Source organism: Ursus americanus, chromosome 5, assembly GCF_024610735.1.
Source record: "Ursus americanus isolate L20-20 chromosome 5, mUrsAme1.1.p, whole genome shotgun sequence".
Classification (NCBI taxonomy): domain Eukaryota; kingdom Metazoa; phylum Chordata; class Mammalia; order Carnivora; family Ursidae; genus Ursus; species Ursus americanus.
In genome coordinates this window covers 77841093-77853447 of record NC_142131.1, presented here as the reverse complement: position 1 = coordinate 77853447, position 12355 = coordinate 77841093, and the positions used below count along the sequence as shown (strand labels likewise).

At 38.2% G+C, this 12355-nt stretch overlaps 1 protein-coding gene across 2 annotated transcripts in view; it reads right to left on the bottom strand.

Annotated features, from left to right (window-relative positions):
- Positions 1-12355, bottom strand: part of CNOT6 (CCR4-NOT transcription complex subunit 6) — a 68826-nt gene that overhangs the window by 47169 nt on the left and 9302 nt on the right. The gene's annotated exons all lie outside the window — the stretch shown is intronic.

Sequence of the window (12355 nt, the reverse complement as noted above, 5' to 3'; positions counted from 1 at the left end):
AACAGATGCTGTGGCTGGGGAAGACATAGCACACAGCCTAAAGAAGTCCCCGGCAGCCACAGGTGAGACAACATGAACATCAAAAGAATGACTATGAGTCATTATAAACTGCATGAATTCAAAACTTTAATAAAAAAAAAATGGACGCCTGGGTGGCTCAGTCATTAAGCATATGCCTTCGGCTCAGGGCGTGATTCCAGGGTTCTGGGATCGAGCCCCGCCTTGGGCTCTCTGCTCATCAGGGAGTCTGCTTCTTCCTCTCCTACTCCCCTGCTTGTGTTCCCTCTCTCACTGGCTGTCTCTCTGTCAAATAAAAAAATCTTAAAAAAAAAAAAAAAAGTGGGAAAAGGGAAAGAACCAAGCATTTATCCTGCATTTCTGGCCAAAACTAGATAAGGGAATGTTCTTAACAGAATTCCAACTAATAAATGCAGAAAGAGTTACATAATTACAAAATCACTACTTCACAACCCCTAATGAAAAAAAATGAATCTAGGCAATGACCGCCAATGATTAATAAAAGCATTAGGTGAAAAAAAAAATTCAATGGATAAATTATAAATGGATATCTAGGCTATGAAACCCAATGGCCAATCTCATCATTAGGACAACTAGATCTATGTGCCAACACTATTATGCCCTTGTCCCCTCATCAAACATATTAAAAACAAAAAATTGAATGTGAATCATTTCAAGCCCTTCTACTTCCGCTACCAGTTGAACAAAATAAAGGAGACAGAGGACTATGTTAAAAATAACACAAGATACAACAACGTGCACATACTGAACACTACTGAACTGTAAACTTAAAAATGGTCAAGGCATAAATTTTGTTATATTTTAACCACAATTAAAAATTTTTTTAAAAATCTTAAATAACTCCACAAAAATACAGCTGGCCAGATGCAGAATGTGGAAAGTTCTATATGAGAAAGACCCAATTTCTTCAACAAATAAATGACATAAAAATAAGACAAGAGGAAACTGACATGGCTTAAACAATTTACAAGGCACAGCAATCAAATGCATTATATACACCTGTTTGGGTACATCTGGAAAAACCAAGTGTAAAAACCATTTCTGAGAATCAGACAATTTGAAGTACTATATAAATATAAGTTGACATTGGAGGACTACTGTTCATTTCAGCTGTGGTTACTTCCTTAATCCTTATGTTATCAATACATTCCGAAATATTTAGGTGAAATGAAGTCTCGCTCCCTTTGCATATTCCCCCAAACTCCTTGACTGAGTCTCACTTCACCTTATTCACTTGGATGAGCCCAAACCCACTTTAGCCAACTCTCTCTCCACCTTCTCTGGATACCTACTCAGCTAAATACAGCTGGAGAAAAACCTACCATCATGTGGACTTAAAGTGAGCCAGTCAGCAATCATTTACCTCAAATGGACTATTTATGCTGCCAGGAAATTATACTGTAAATTCTCCTAGTCCCTTCTACGTGACTTCCCTCTTCAAACCTCCAACACTGACTCCTTCATCTTCCCTTTCTTACTTCTATTTTCTCATTGAAACAGAAAACACAAGAGCCCTTTCTATGAACTCCCACCTCCACCCATCTACACTCTCCTTCAGTAGGACAAATTGCCTGCCCTCTGAACACTCAATCCCACCCCATCATCTTGCCTATTCAAGGACATTACCTGGTGAGTCTCTCCTACACCACTCTTTCCCTCTATACTAGATCTTTACCTTCAGTATACATATACATGGTATTATTTCCTCTATTTAAAAGTCCTAACCTCATCTCCCCCTCCAGTTACACTTTTTTCTCATTCTCTTCACACAAAAATTATCCCCAGGAGTTGTATATGCTCTCTGTCTCCTAGTCCTCTTTTCCCAGTTAGAGTCATTCAAATCAGTATGTGCTTTTAATGTTCCACCAAAACCTGCCAAGAAGAAAACCAGTGACCTCACATTGTTCTATCCAATGGTCGTTTCTTAGACCTCCTTCTGCTTGTCCTATTGGTCGGCATTTGATGGAGATGATCACTCCCTTGTAGACACTTAGTCACTGGCTTCCAGGGTATCTTTTATCTTGGTTTTCGTTATCTCACTAAATTTAGTCTTTTGCTAGTTCTTCCTGCAGAGTCAGAATTAACTCCATTTTACCAACAGAAACCTGAAGCCCAAAAAGGTTTAAGTAATTTAACCAGCATTATAAGGTTGAGAAGTAGCAGAGTTAGACTTTGTGTCTGATTAAAAGTTAAAGCCACTTTCTAAGTGAAGTAAGCCAATGACAAAAAGACAAATATTGTATGATTTCATTTACATGAGGTACTAAAGTAGTCAAACTCAGAAAGACAGAACATAGAACGGTAGTTGCAGTGGCTGGGAAGGGAAGTTACTGCACGTGTGTAGAGTTTCAGTTTACAAAAGAAAAATGACGGAGATGGATGATGGTAATGGTTGTACAACATTATGAATGTATATAATACTACTAAATGCTACACTTAAAAATGTTTTAAGACGGTAAATTTTATGTGTATTTGCCACAATAAAAAAAAAGACTGGAAAAAAGTCAAAGCAACTTTCATTATGCTATGCTGCCTCCCTAGTGATGGGAAGCAGAGCTATTTTTGAAATAGAAATGGGCTTTGACTGGGTAGTCAAAACACAGAAGGAGGTAAATAATCCTTAAAACGCTGCTTGAAAAAATATAAATGGTGAGACTCATCATCTGCACAAGAAACAGCATTTCTATTTTTTGTTTTGTTAAATATTATTGATAAAACAAACTGTTCTCTTACATGTTAACTTCTTGAGAACAAAATACAATGACTAAAGTTTTTAGACCAATGATACAAAATACCTAACACAGAGAGCTACAGAGTCAGAAAATGTTCCTATTCTAGAGGACTACCTGGCAAAGCAAGTGCCCTTTTTGAATGATACGAATATTCCAGTAACAACCTAGAAAATATAAAATGTTGAGTCAGGCTACCAGAGCTTGATGAGAACAGCCTATCACCCAAATGCCATTATTCTAACTAGATTCTAGTTTAAAAAAAAAAAAATCTGATCTTCATTGATTTTTCCCAATAAAATTTAAAAATGGTAAGAAACTGGCTCTGTCCAGCTGAGGTTAGTATTTTGGTCCTAGTATTAATCATTTGACTTCTCATTTGACTTCTCAGTGGAAGTTGAGAAGTCTGATTTATCAACCTCATGTAAGCTTAGTTTGAATCAAGGTCCAGAGTTTGATCACACTTCAGAGAATGGATGAAAGTGTTACCAAGCTAAGAAATCTGAAAACCAGAGGCACCTGGGTGGCTCAGTTGGTTAAGCATCTGCCTTCAGCTCAGATCATGATCCCAGGGTCCTGGGAGGGAGCCCGGGCTCCCTGCTCAGCGAGGGTATGCTTCTCTCTTTCTCTCCCTCATAAATTTTTTAAAAAGAAAAAAGAAAGAAAAGAAAGAAAGAGAAATCTGAAAACCAGGCCCTGGACCTGAGGTCATACCATCAGAGTCATAATTTTGCCTAGGTAGCCAACCACTCCTCTTCTTGGTTTTTCATAATGTAAGACAGACGGTCTTAAAATTTAAGAGACAGCTCATTAAACTCAAAAGCAGCAAGGATATCATCTTTATTTCCAAATCCCTGAGAGTGACGATTTGGAAGTAGGGGGGAAAAGAGTATGACAGAATAAAAGAAATGGTGGCACACAAGTTGTCCAATCACTATAGTGTACACCTGAAACTAATATCACACTGTGTGTCAACTACAGTCAAGTTAAAAAAAAAAAAAGGTAGCAAATTCCAGAAGCAGCAAGAGGAGTACATCCGCCCACTGAGCAACGCCCTTCCCCCATTTTTTTGGGAGTCTGGCAAAACATAGCGTTGGTAGAGAAAAGGATATAAGAATGCATACAATTTAGGATGTTTCCCAAGACTTTGAAATCAACAAGCAGATCTCTCCTCTAAATAATCTGCACTGACATACCGTATTTTTATCTAAGAAGACTGAAAGGTTTCCAAAACAGACTTTAAAACTGCCAAGGATTACAAAAGACTTAAAAACAGCTGCGCCAGAGTCAGCAGGTATGTAGCACCTGACTGGTCAATCCCCTATTCCTCCAATCCAGGGCCAGGCGTCACTACTGATCCTGGCAGCATGAAGTCCGTCCCCACTCTAGATCTCAGAGAAACAGTTTTTCATTATCTTAGAAGAATTATTTACCTTAAAGAAACACAGGACATTATTTACCAACACCGAAAAATATGCTTTCATAATTAAATATTTTAAGAAATGGCTTAAAAACACAGAACTATAACCATCGTGGGAAAGTTAGTGTTGCAAAGCAGAGTTACAAACCATAACATAACTAGTAAGAGTATCCTGGAGCATTTAAACTAAGAGTAACCTAACTGCATACCATAAACAGAAAAACTGCCATCTAGATAGGTTAAAAAATTTAGGAATCCACATATTCTCTACACTACAATTCCAGAAATGCCATGCACACGTGTGTGCGTTTGTGTGTGTTGGACAGGTGCAGTGAGGGGGCTGGGACAGGAATCATAGGGAGGGAGGGTTTTTATAAAAACCCACAGGGAGGGATTTATCAGAATCTAAGAGAGAAAAGGAGACAAGAACAACTACAGAAACAGACTAGAATGAATATATTCACAAAGGTCCTTGCAAAAACTTATACCCCATCCCACAGCCCCAAATAGATTCATAGTTTCGTAATTACAGCCTTTATATTAAATATATTTTAACCATCCTCTGGCTAAGAGTGGAAAGAAAACAGCCGCTGGAGACAGGGACTTAAGGAAAGGGATAGGAGCCTCTGGTCTATTTTCTGCCGGGAATCAAACTTAACGCTCAGTCAAAATCAGGGACAATCAAATATCTGAATGCTCCCCCAGGGAAAAAATATGTAATGACAAAAACCACCAATTGGGGCCTGAAATCCACTAATCGTAACAACCCATAGACAAACGGTGTGCCGACAGCCTGCCTCTCCCTCATCTACACCTAACCTTCAAAATCAATCTGAGGGGAAACCAACAAGTGCCTAAGAACCCACCTGTGCCACACCTGAATAAAAAGCAAGTCAACATAGAGTGGTCAAATACAAGTTAAGTGTAACACACACAGCACAATGACTATACAAACTCACTACTACAAAAGAAAGGAAAGGAAAGGGAAGGGAAGCAACAGAAATAGAAAAATATTCCACAAAAAAATTGTTTCTTGTGCTTAAAGAAGTTAAAGAGAACACAACACTGATAAACAACTATAAATAAATAAGTCAACTGTGGGACAACACAAACTGAGATAAAAAGGTAAGAATGCAGATCTAGTGGGGGAACAAGTATTTGAATATTAGAATCTCTAAAACAAGATTGAGGCAAAAAAGGAAAGTCACAGAATACATAAACATAATTCCTACTAAAACAAGGCAAACATTGGCAAAAATTAAGCATACGTTTTTATGGAAAAACAAAAGAGATGATAACGTAACATCTAAGAGAGTAATTCCCTATGCTGTAACTCAGTAAACCACCCCTTTGGTATTTACCAAAGGAAAATACAAATGTATTTCCATAAAAATACATTTATGTAAATGTGCATAATAATTTTAATCAGAGTTGCCAAAAACTGAAAACTGAAAAGCCCATCAACAATGAAAGGATAATCAAACTGTGATATATTCACACAAATACTATGCAGCAATTAAAAACAAAGAATGAACTACTGATACATACACATATATAGATGAATCTCAAACATTACACTGAATGAAAAAGACCCAAAAGATTCCATTTACATGAATTTGCAGTGATAACAGTGGCTGCCCTTATGGGAATCGATGAAAGCATTCAATGGGTGATTTATATTGGTACATATAGTTATCAAAACCCAAACTGTACATTTAAACTCTATACATTTCACTTTATATAAATTCTACCTTAACTAAAAAACATTCTGTACTCAAACACTTGGTCAAGTGTGAAGACAAACAAAAGGACATTTGCAGACAAGCAATTACTAACAAAACATACAACACCATGTACTTTTCTGAACTACTCTTTACAACATTGTTTATGACAAAGTACAAACAACTTAAGCGACCATTAATAAGAATGTACGGTTAAACGAGTTACTGTGCAGCCATACTATGGAAAATCATGCAGCTGTGAAAAGAATGATGTTAACTATTGGTATTATACTGGATTATTCACTTCATAGTTTAGGATTAAGCAAATAAGTACTTAGGTTAAAGTTGTTAGGAACCAAGATTTGCAGGGTAAAAAAACATTTATAAATCAAAGAAATTGGGAGAAAACAACACCAAAGTTGACCTGAGAATATCAAAATAAATTCATGATTTTATTTTTTAAGACTTTATTTAGTTACTTACTTATGTGAGAGAGAGCCTGCACAAGGGGGGGGGCGGAGGGAGAGGGCCAAGCACACTCTGACCTCAGAGGGGGGCTTGATCTCAGAACCAGCAGATCCTGACCTGAGCTGAAATCAAGAGTCGGACGCTTACTGACTGAGTCACCCAGGCGCCCATACACTCATGATTTTAAACTTGTTTTTAACTACACTGAAATGTTCTAGAAACAATATTATCTCTGGAATAACAGCACCCCTAATCCTCAGTTTTGAGAAAGCAAAGTTCTTTGTAAAATGGCCAACTACAAGTCTGGGGCAAGAAATGTATAAAATGTGTAAAGCCTGAGACATCCTTTGGTGCCAAAAACCTAAGTCAACATGACACAGAAGCCTACTAAAAGGGGTCCTCGCTGGCCAAAGCTGTGACGATTGGAGCAAAAAGAATCATAATTATAATGGGATGAAACACGTTCAATCAAAAATTTGTGGATAACACGATCATTATCAGTGCTGCAGAAAACAGAGCTGGCGGTGCTGTAAAGGGGGGATTAGTAGCAGGAGGAAACTACTGCAGTAACCAAGGCATGAAGAAAGCAAGAGGTGAGAGGTGAGGAAAGGGAAAGCCATTGGTGCACGTCAGCCACCATCTGAGGCAGCTTTTAAACTAAGAAAACCGGTAAGTTCTAAAGAGAAAGATTCAAGTGTTTATCTTTTCAGCAGGTCCTGCATTTCAGAGTTGACCAAACAAAGAGCCCCAGCTGAATAGTCCTATTTTACAAAAGAACGACAGCTAATAAATGAGAAATGAAACAAATTTTTTTTAAAAAGCTTCATTTTATAATGCCTTCTTTAGGCAAGGATTATAAATTGTGTTAAAACCATTAGACGAATCACTGGCACTGGTATAATGCTAAGGTAACTCCATCACCCGAACTGTCTTCTGATCATAAGGGAGAAAACGTTCAAGGGAGGAATAAAAGGTTACCTTCTTCATCAATCTTCGCAACACTAATGGGGGGAGAACCAGCCACTGACTTTGTCTCTCAAATGACGGAACATGAAGCACACATCAAATGTTTACCTTGACTAAGAAATAGAGGAATTGGCCAGATGACGCCAAAGAAAAAATCAGACAAAATGAGAATGCAGGACTTTCCTGCAGGAGAACTGGTATGCTGCCTTCAACAAGCTGGTGTCAAGACTATTTTATATTTGAAAAGAATTGAGGGATATAATCAGATGCAATAAATGGTCCCTACATAGGATCCACAAATCAGCAATGAAAGACATTTTGTGGACAGCTGGAGAAACACTTAATGCCTAGTTAATATTTAAAATATTAATGAATAATTATGAGATCATGTTATTTTGGCCATATAAAAAATTGTTGTTAAAGGCACTCTGAAGTTAAATAATTTATTTTAATTATATTGGCCAGATCTTTTTCAAGGAAACGGGAGTTACAGCCATTCTCAACCGACTAAATAAAATGCTAAATTAAACATCTCTTTTCCTTTTTACATTTTCTTCTCCATTCTTTGTGTTTTACTTCTTTCTCAAACATGAAGGAGGAAAAAGGGAGAGGGACAGAGGAAAGGAAGGGAGGGAACCAGGAAGAAATAAACTCCTGTGCAGAAAGAACCTTTTATTTGATCAGACTCCTCTTAGAGCTATGAGTTAAAGTATACAGTTGACCCCTGAACAACACTGTTAAAAATCCACATGTAACTTCTGACTTCCCAAAAACAACTAGTAGCCTACGGTAGACCTCAAGCCTTACTGAGAACATAAACATGTGATTAACACATATTCTGTATATTGTATGCAGTATATATGGCATTCTTACAATAAAGCAAGCTAGAGAAAAGAAAATGTTAAGAATATCATTAGGAAGAGAAAATACAGTTATAGACGTGTACTGTAAAAAATCCACACATAAATGGACCCATGCAGTTCAAACCCATATTGTTCAAGAGTCAGTTATATTTGAAAAAGATAGTGACACGAACTTCAGTGCCAATTTACTTCTTCCAATCTAAATTTTCACTAAATCCAACTAATTTTTACCTCCTCTGGATTTCTAAATCTGTTTTCCCATTTTCACTGCTACTGAGGTTAATTTAGACCCTCCTCATTTCTCAGCTTCAAGTATTAACAAACTCCTCTACATCCACCTTCCAGATAGATGGCTGCCCATATCACTCTCCTGCTTAAAAACCCAAGATGGCCAATCTGCCTAGCCACCTGAAGTCCAAACTTTCAAGTCTTTACAACCTAGACCTAGCGAACTATTTTCTCACTCTTCTTCATCCACTTACACACATGCCACCCTATAAAGTCCTAAACTGATTAAAGCAAACCTACCTCTAAGGCGTAGTCTTCCAGTATGGCTAATCCCTTCACCAGACAAGCTTCACCCTCAACTCCTACTCGAACTTCAAGCAAACTCAAGCCACATGGTGAAGCCTTTGTAAAGTCCTTCCCAACAAAAGCACACATTCTCTCTTCTCTCTGCACACCAAACATTTACTCCAGCATCTATCACCCACAGTCTGCATCTCCCAGCATCTTGTGTAAGCTCTAGCACATTACACTAATGAACTGGACTAAACATTCTTTCTTTCATGACCCAGAATCAGTTTTTCCTAAAAGAGAAATCCAAAAGCAATTCAGTACATCTGAACTATGCGTCCTTAGGCAGTTTTCTTTACGGAACCGTTCATTCAACAAATACTTATCACTTTCTATGTGCCAAGTACTCTGCCAGGTGCTAGGAATAAAGAATAAGAAATACATGATCATGGAGCTTAATCTACTGGGGGAGCAAACGAAAGTTTCACAACCATGTAATCACACCACAACCCTGATTTTTACAAACATCACTCTAATTTAGGACTTTACTCACCTTTTTTCAACTAATATAATGGACTATTATAATTGGTATTTATGCTTTTAAGATTACAACTAACCTACCTACGTATCACTCTCAAATTATTCTTCCTAAAATCGAGTTCTCATTACACTGCACAATTCAGGAGAAAGAACCATTCTTTGTAAAGAACTGGAAAGTCACCTAGAATGATTTCTGGTCCTATAGCAGCTTTAAAACTATGATTCTATGGCATCCTCTCTCCCATCACTGCCCCCACCTCCCCTTTCTACTGCTTAGAAAGCATTCAAACTTGTCAGTTTAGAATTCAAAATATTCTACCTTTCCATACTTTACTCCAATACTTTTGTTTCTTTTGATACAACTGGCAGACATACCTTGGCCATCCTTCAAATATGCTCCAGTATCTTCTTTCTATTCCCCATTATTACAAAAACACCAAGCCATTACACGAATGCCACTTAAAAAAAAAAAAAAAAAACCTCTCTTTGAATACATCCCAAATAATAATTTATTCATAGGTACATTAAAAAATTGTGCATAACAATAAATACTAATTTAACCTGGATTTTGTTCCAAGAAACGTAAGACATTTAAAATGTCATATAAAGATAATAATTTGATACTTTGAAAAATGAAAATACTCTGAAATTTTAAGCTGATAATAATTATGGCTGAGATAGCAGGCCTAAATTACTGTAAACTACCTACCTTCTGTTTTTTCCGGCGTATTAGTTGAATTCTGCACATGAAAAACATGTGACTCTCTGTAAATAAAACCAGCTAGACCCCTTGGACAACATTCTCAAGTCTTCGTTAGAGCCTCAAGTCAGTTAAGGCACTGCTACATCTCACTTTAAACCCCAATCATCCTGACTCTCAATGTGATCACAATTTGTTTTCTTCTATCCAGGTTTCCACCATGACTGATGGGCCAATTAAAAGTTTACACAGACAATAAACTTCATTCAGAAGCTGTCCTTAGTGGCAAAACTTTCACCAGGTCTATCACTAGCTCCCTGTGGCAGGCAAAGCAAGCATAAAAAAACCTCTGCAAAGATGACTATCCTTATCTAAAAAGCAAACTTAAATCCTAACTGTGGACCTGTACAGTTCAAGGGCTACTCTCATAAACGGCCAATGATGCTACCACAGGTATCTCACAACTCGTGTAATCTCTCAAAACAGGTATTTGAATTGCACAGGAGACAGAATCAAAAGCTAGTGAAAAAAACAAGGTACCAAAAGGATCTTACTAAAAAGTGAAACTGTCATCTTGGTCTTCTAACCTGCCCTTCCCCTATGATCCCCACCCGTTTTCCAAGCCAGAAATAAGAGTACTATGCTTAACTCTTTCCCACCCAACCCCAGCCTTCACATCCAGTCCCTAGATACAAGCCCATTTTAACCTCCTAAATCTTCCTCTGGCCCACTCTGCCTCCATTTCCTGGGATCTTCCCTGAGATATGATCTAATTCAACAGCCTCAGACCCATGTTCTTCTGCCGTCCCCCAACTCAAATGCAGCCTAGACACAATCCAGAGTTATCTCCTAAAAATACAAGCACTTACCTTGGGGTCCTAAAAGCACATTTCCTTCATCTCTGTACCCGTGGACTGACACTGCACCTGACACAAAGGAGGCTCAAAGACCTCCTTTTTAGCGTTGAACTAAACAGAGGAGACCTAGGCTCATTTACAAAACAAAGTTTCTGACCTGACTCCTGTGTGCCTCTCCAGTCTTATCCAACTCCCACTTACCTCTCACAACCCTCCACGCCTTAGCATATGTTATTGCTTCTGCCTGAAATGCCATTCTCCCTCCCCTCTAGATACCTTAGGGACTCTAGTCATCTTCCAATGCCAAATCAGATATCCAACTTCAAAAAAGTCGTTCTTCCCTATCCCTCCCAAACACAGGAGCTGATTACCATTCCCTGCTTTGAGATATTCTGAACCTTGAAGATATTTCTATAATAGTATCTTTAACTCCACCTCAATTTTTTTAACGTCTCACTCACCTACTCTAATATAGCTCCTTGCCTTTGTATTTTAAATACTTTTTTATCTCTTCAGAGCCTGACAAATCGCTAAGTAATTGGTGAATAACTGTAAGAATTCGAAGAGAGAAGCTGCGATAGTTTAAAAAGTAAAAGAGCAAACATTTTGTAAGAGGCAAGTGTACCATCAGCAGTGCCCATTTCACCAGCAACAAGAAAAACTAATATCTAGGTTTCTAATCTTGAAGGCAAAATCTAGAAAAACCAGACAGAAAGGACCAAAAACTGAGAGTACTGGTTCTAAGATAGCCCAGGATAAGAATCAAGGGGACAGACTTAAAGGAATTTAAATTGTATAAACATAACCTCAGTGACATGCTCTAGCATAATAAAGGCAAACCTTGCACAGATGGGGGTAACGGCAAAACTGCTGCGTGCCAATCTGCCACAAGGCACTAGGCAGTAACAACCAACATTATTTGAGCACACACCACGTGACAGGCCTATCTGGCCCTTTCACATACATTACCTCATTTAACCCTCAGGACTCCTGTAAGTAAATATATTATTCTCCTTACAAACACAGGGAAGGTCCTGAGAATGAGTAACCGGCCTGAGGTCACAGAGATACTAGTGGCACAACTGATTTTCACCCAAGTTTGATCACAAGCTTGTGCTCTCAACCACTACACAGTCATATACCTGTATTACCCTCAATTTAATTCTCAAAGCAACCCATGAGGTAGCTGCTATCCTCATTTTATTTTAGATGAAGACACAGGGTTTCAATAATTTGCCCAAGGTCACACACACTCCGAAAGTAGTAGAGCTGGGGTTTGAACCTCAGACAATCCAGCCATAAAGCTCCTCACACAACTCTAGAAGACTGTCACTGACAAAGCCAAGATCTCATGTTCCTTCTCCAAATATTGTGTTGCTGAGACCATGAGCCCTCTAGTTTCCTTCTCAGATGTATCATCTTCCCGAGCTACTCCACACCTGCCTGCTCTACTCCCAAACTCTGCCGAAGACTTTAAGAGAGATCTCAAATACTATCACCTCAGGACACTTACACACACTTAAAAATTCACAAGTA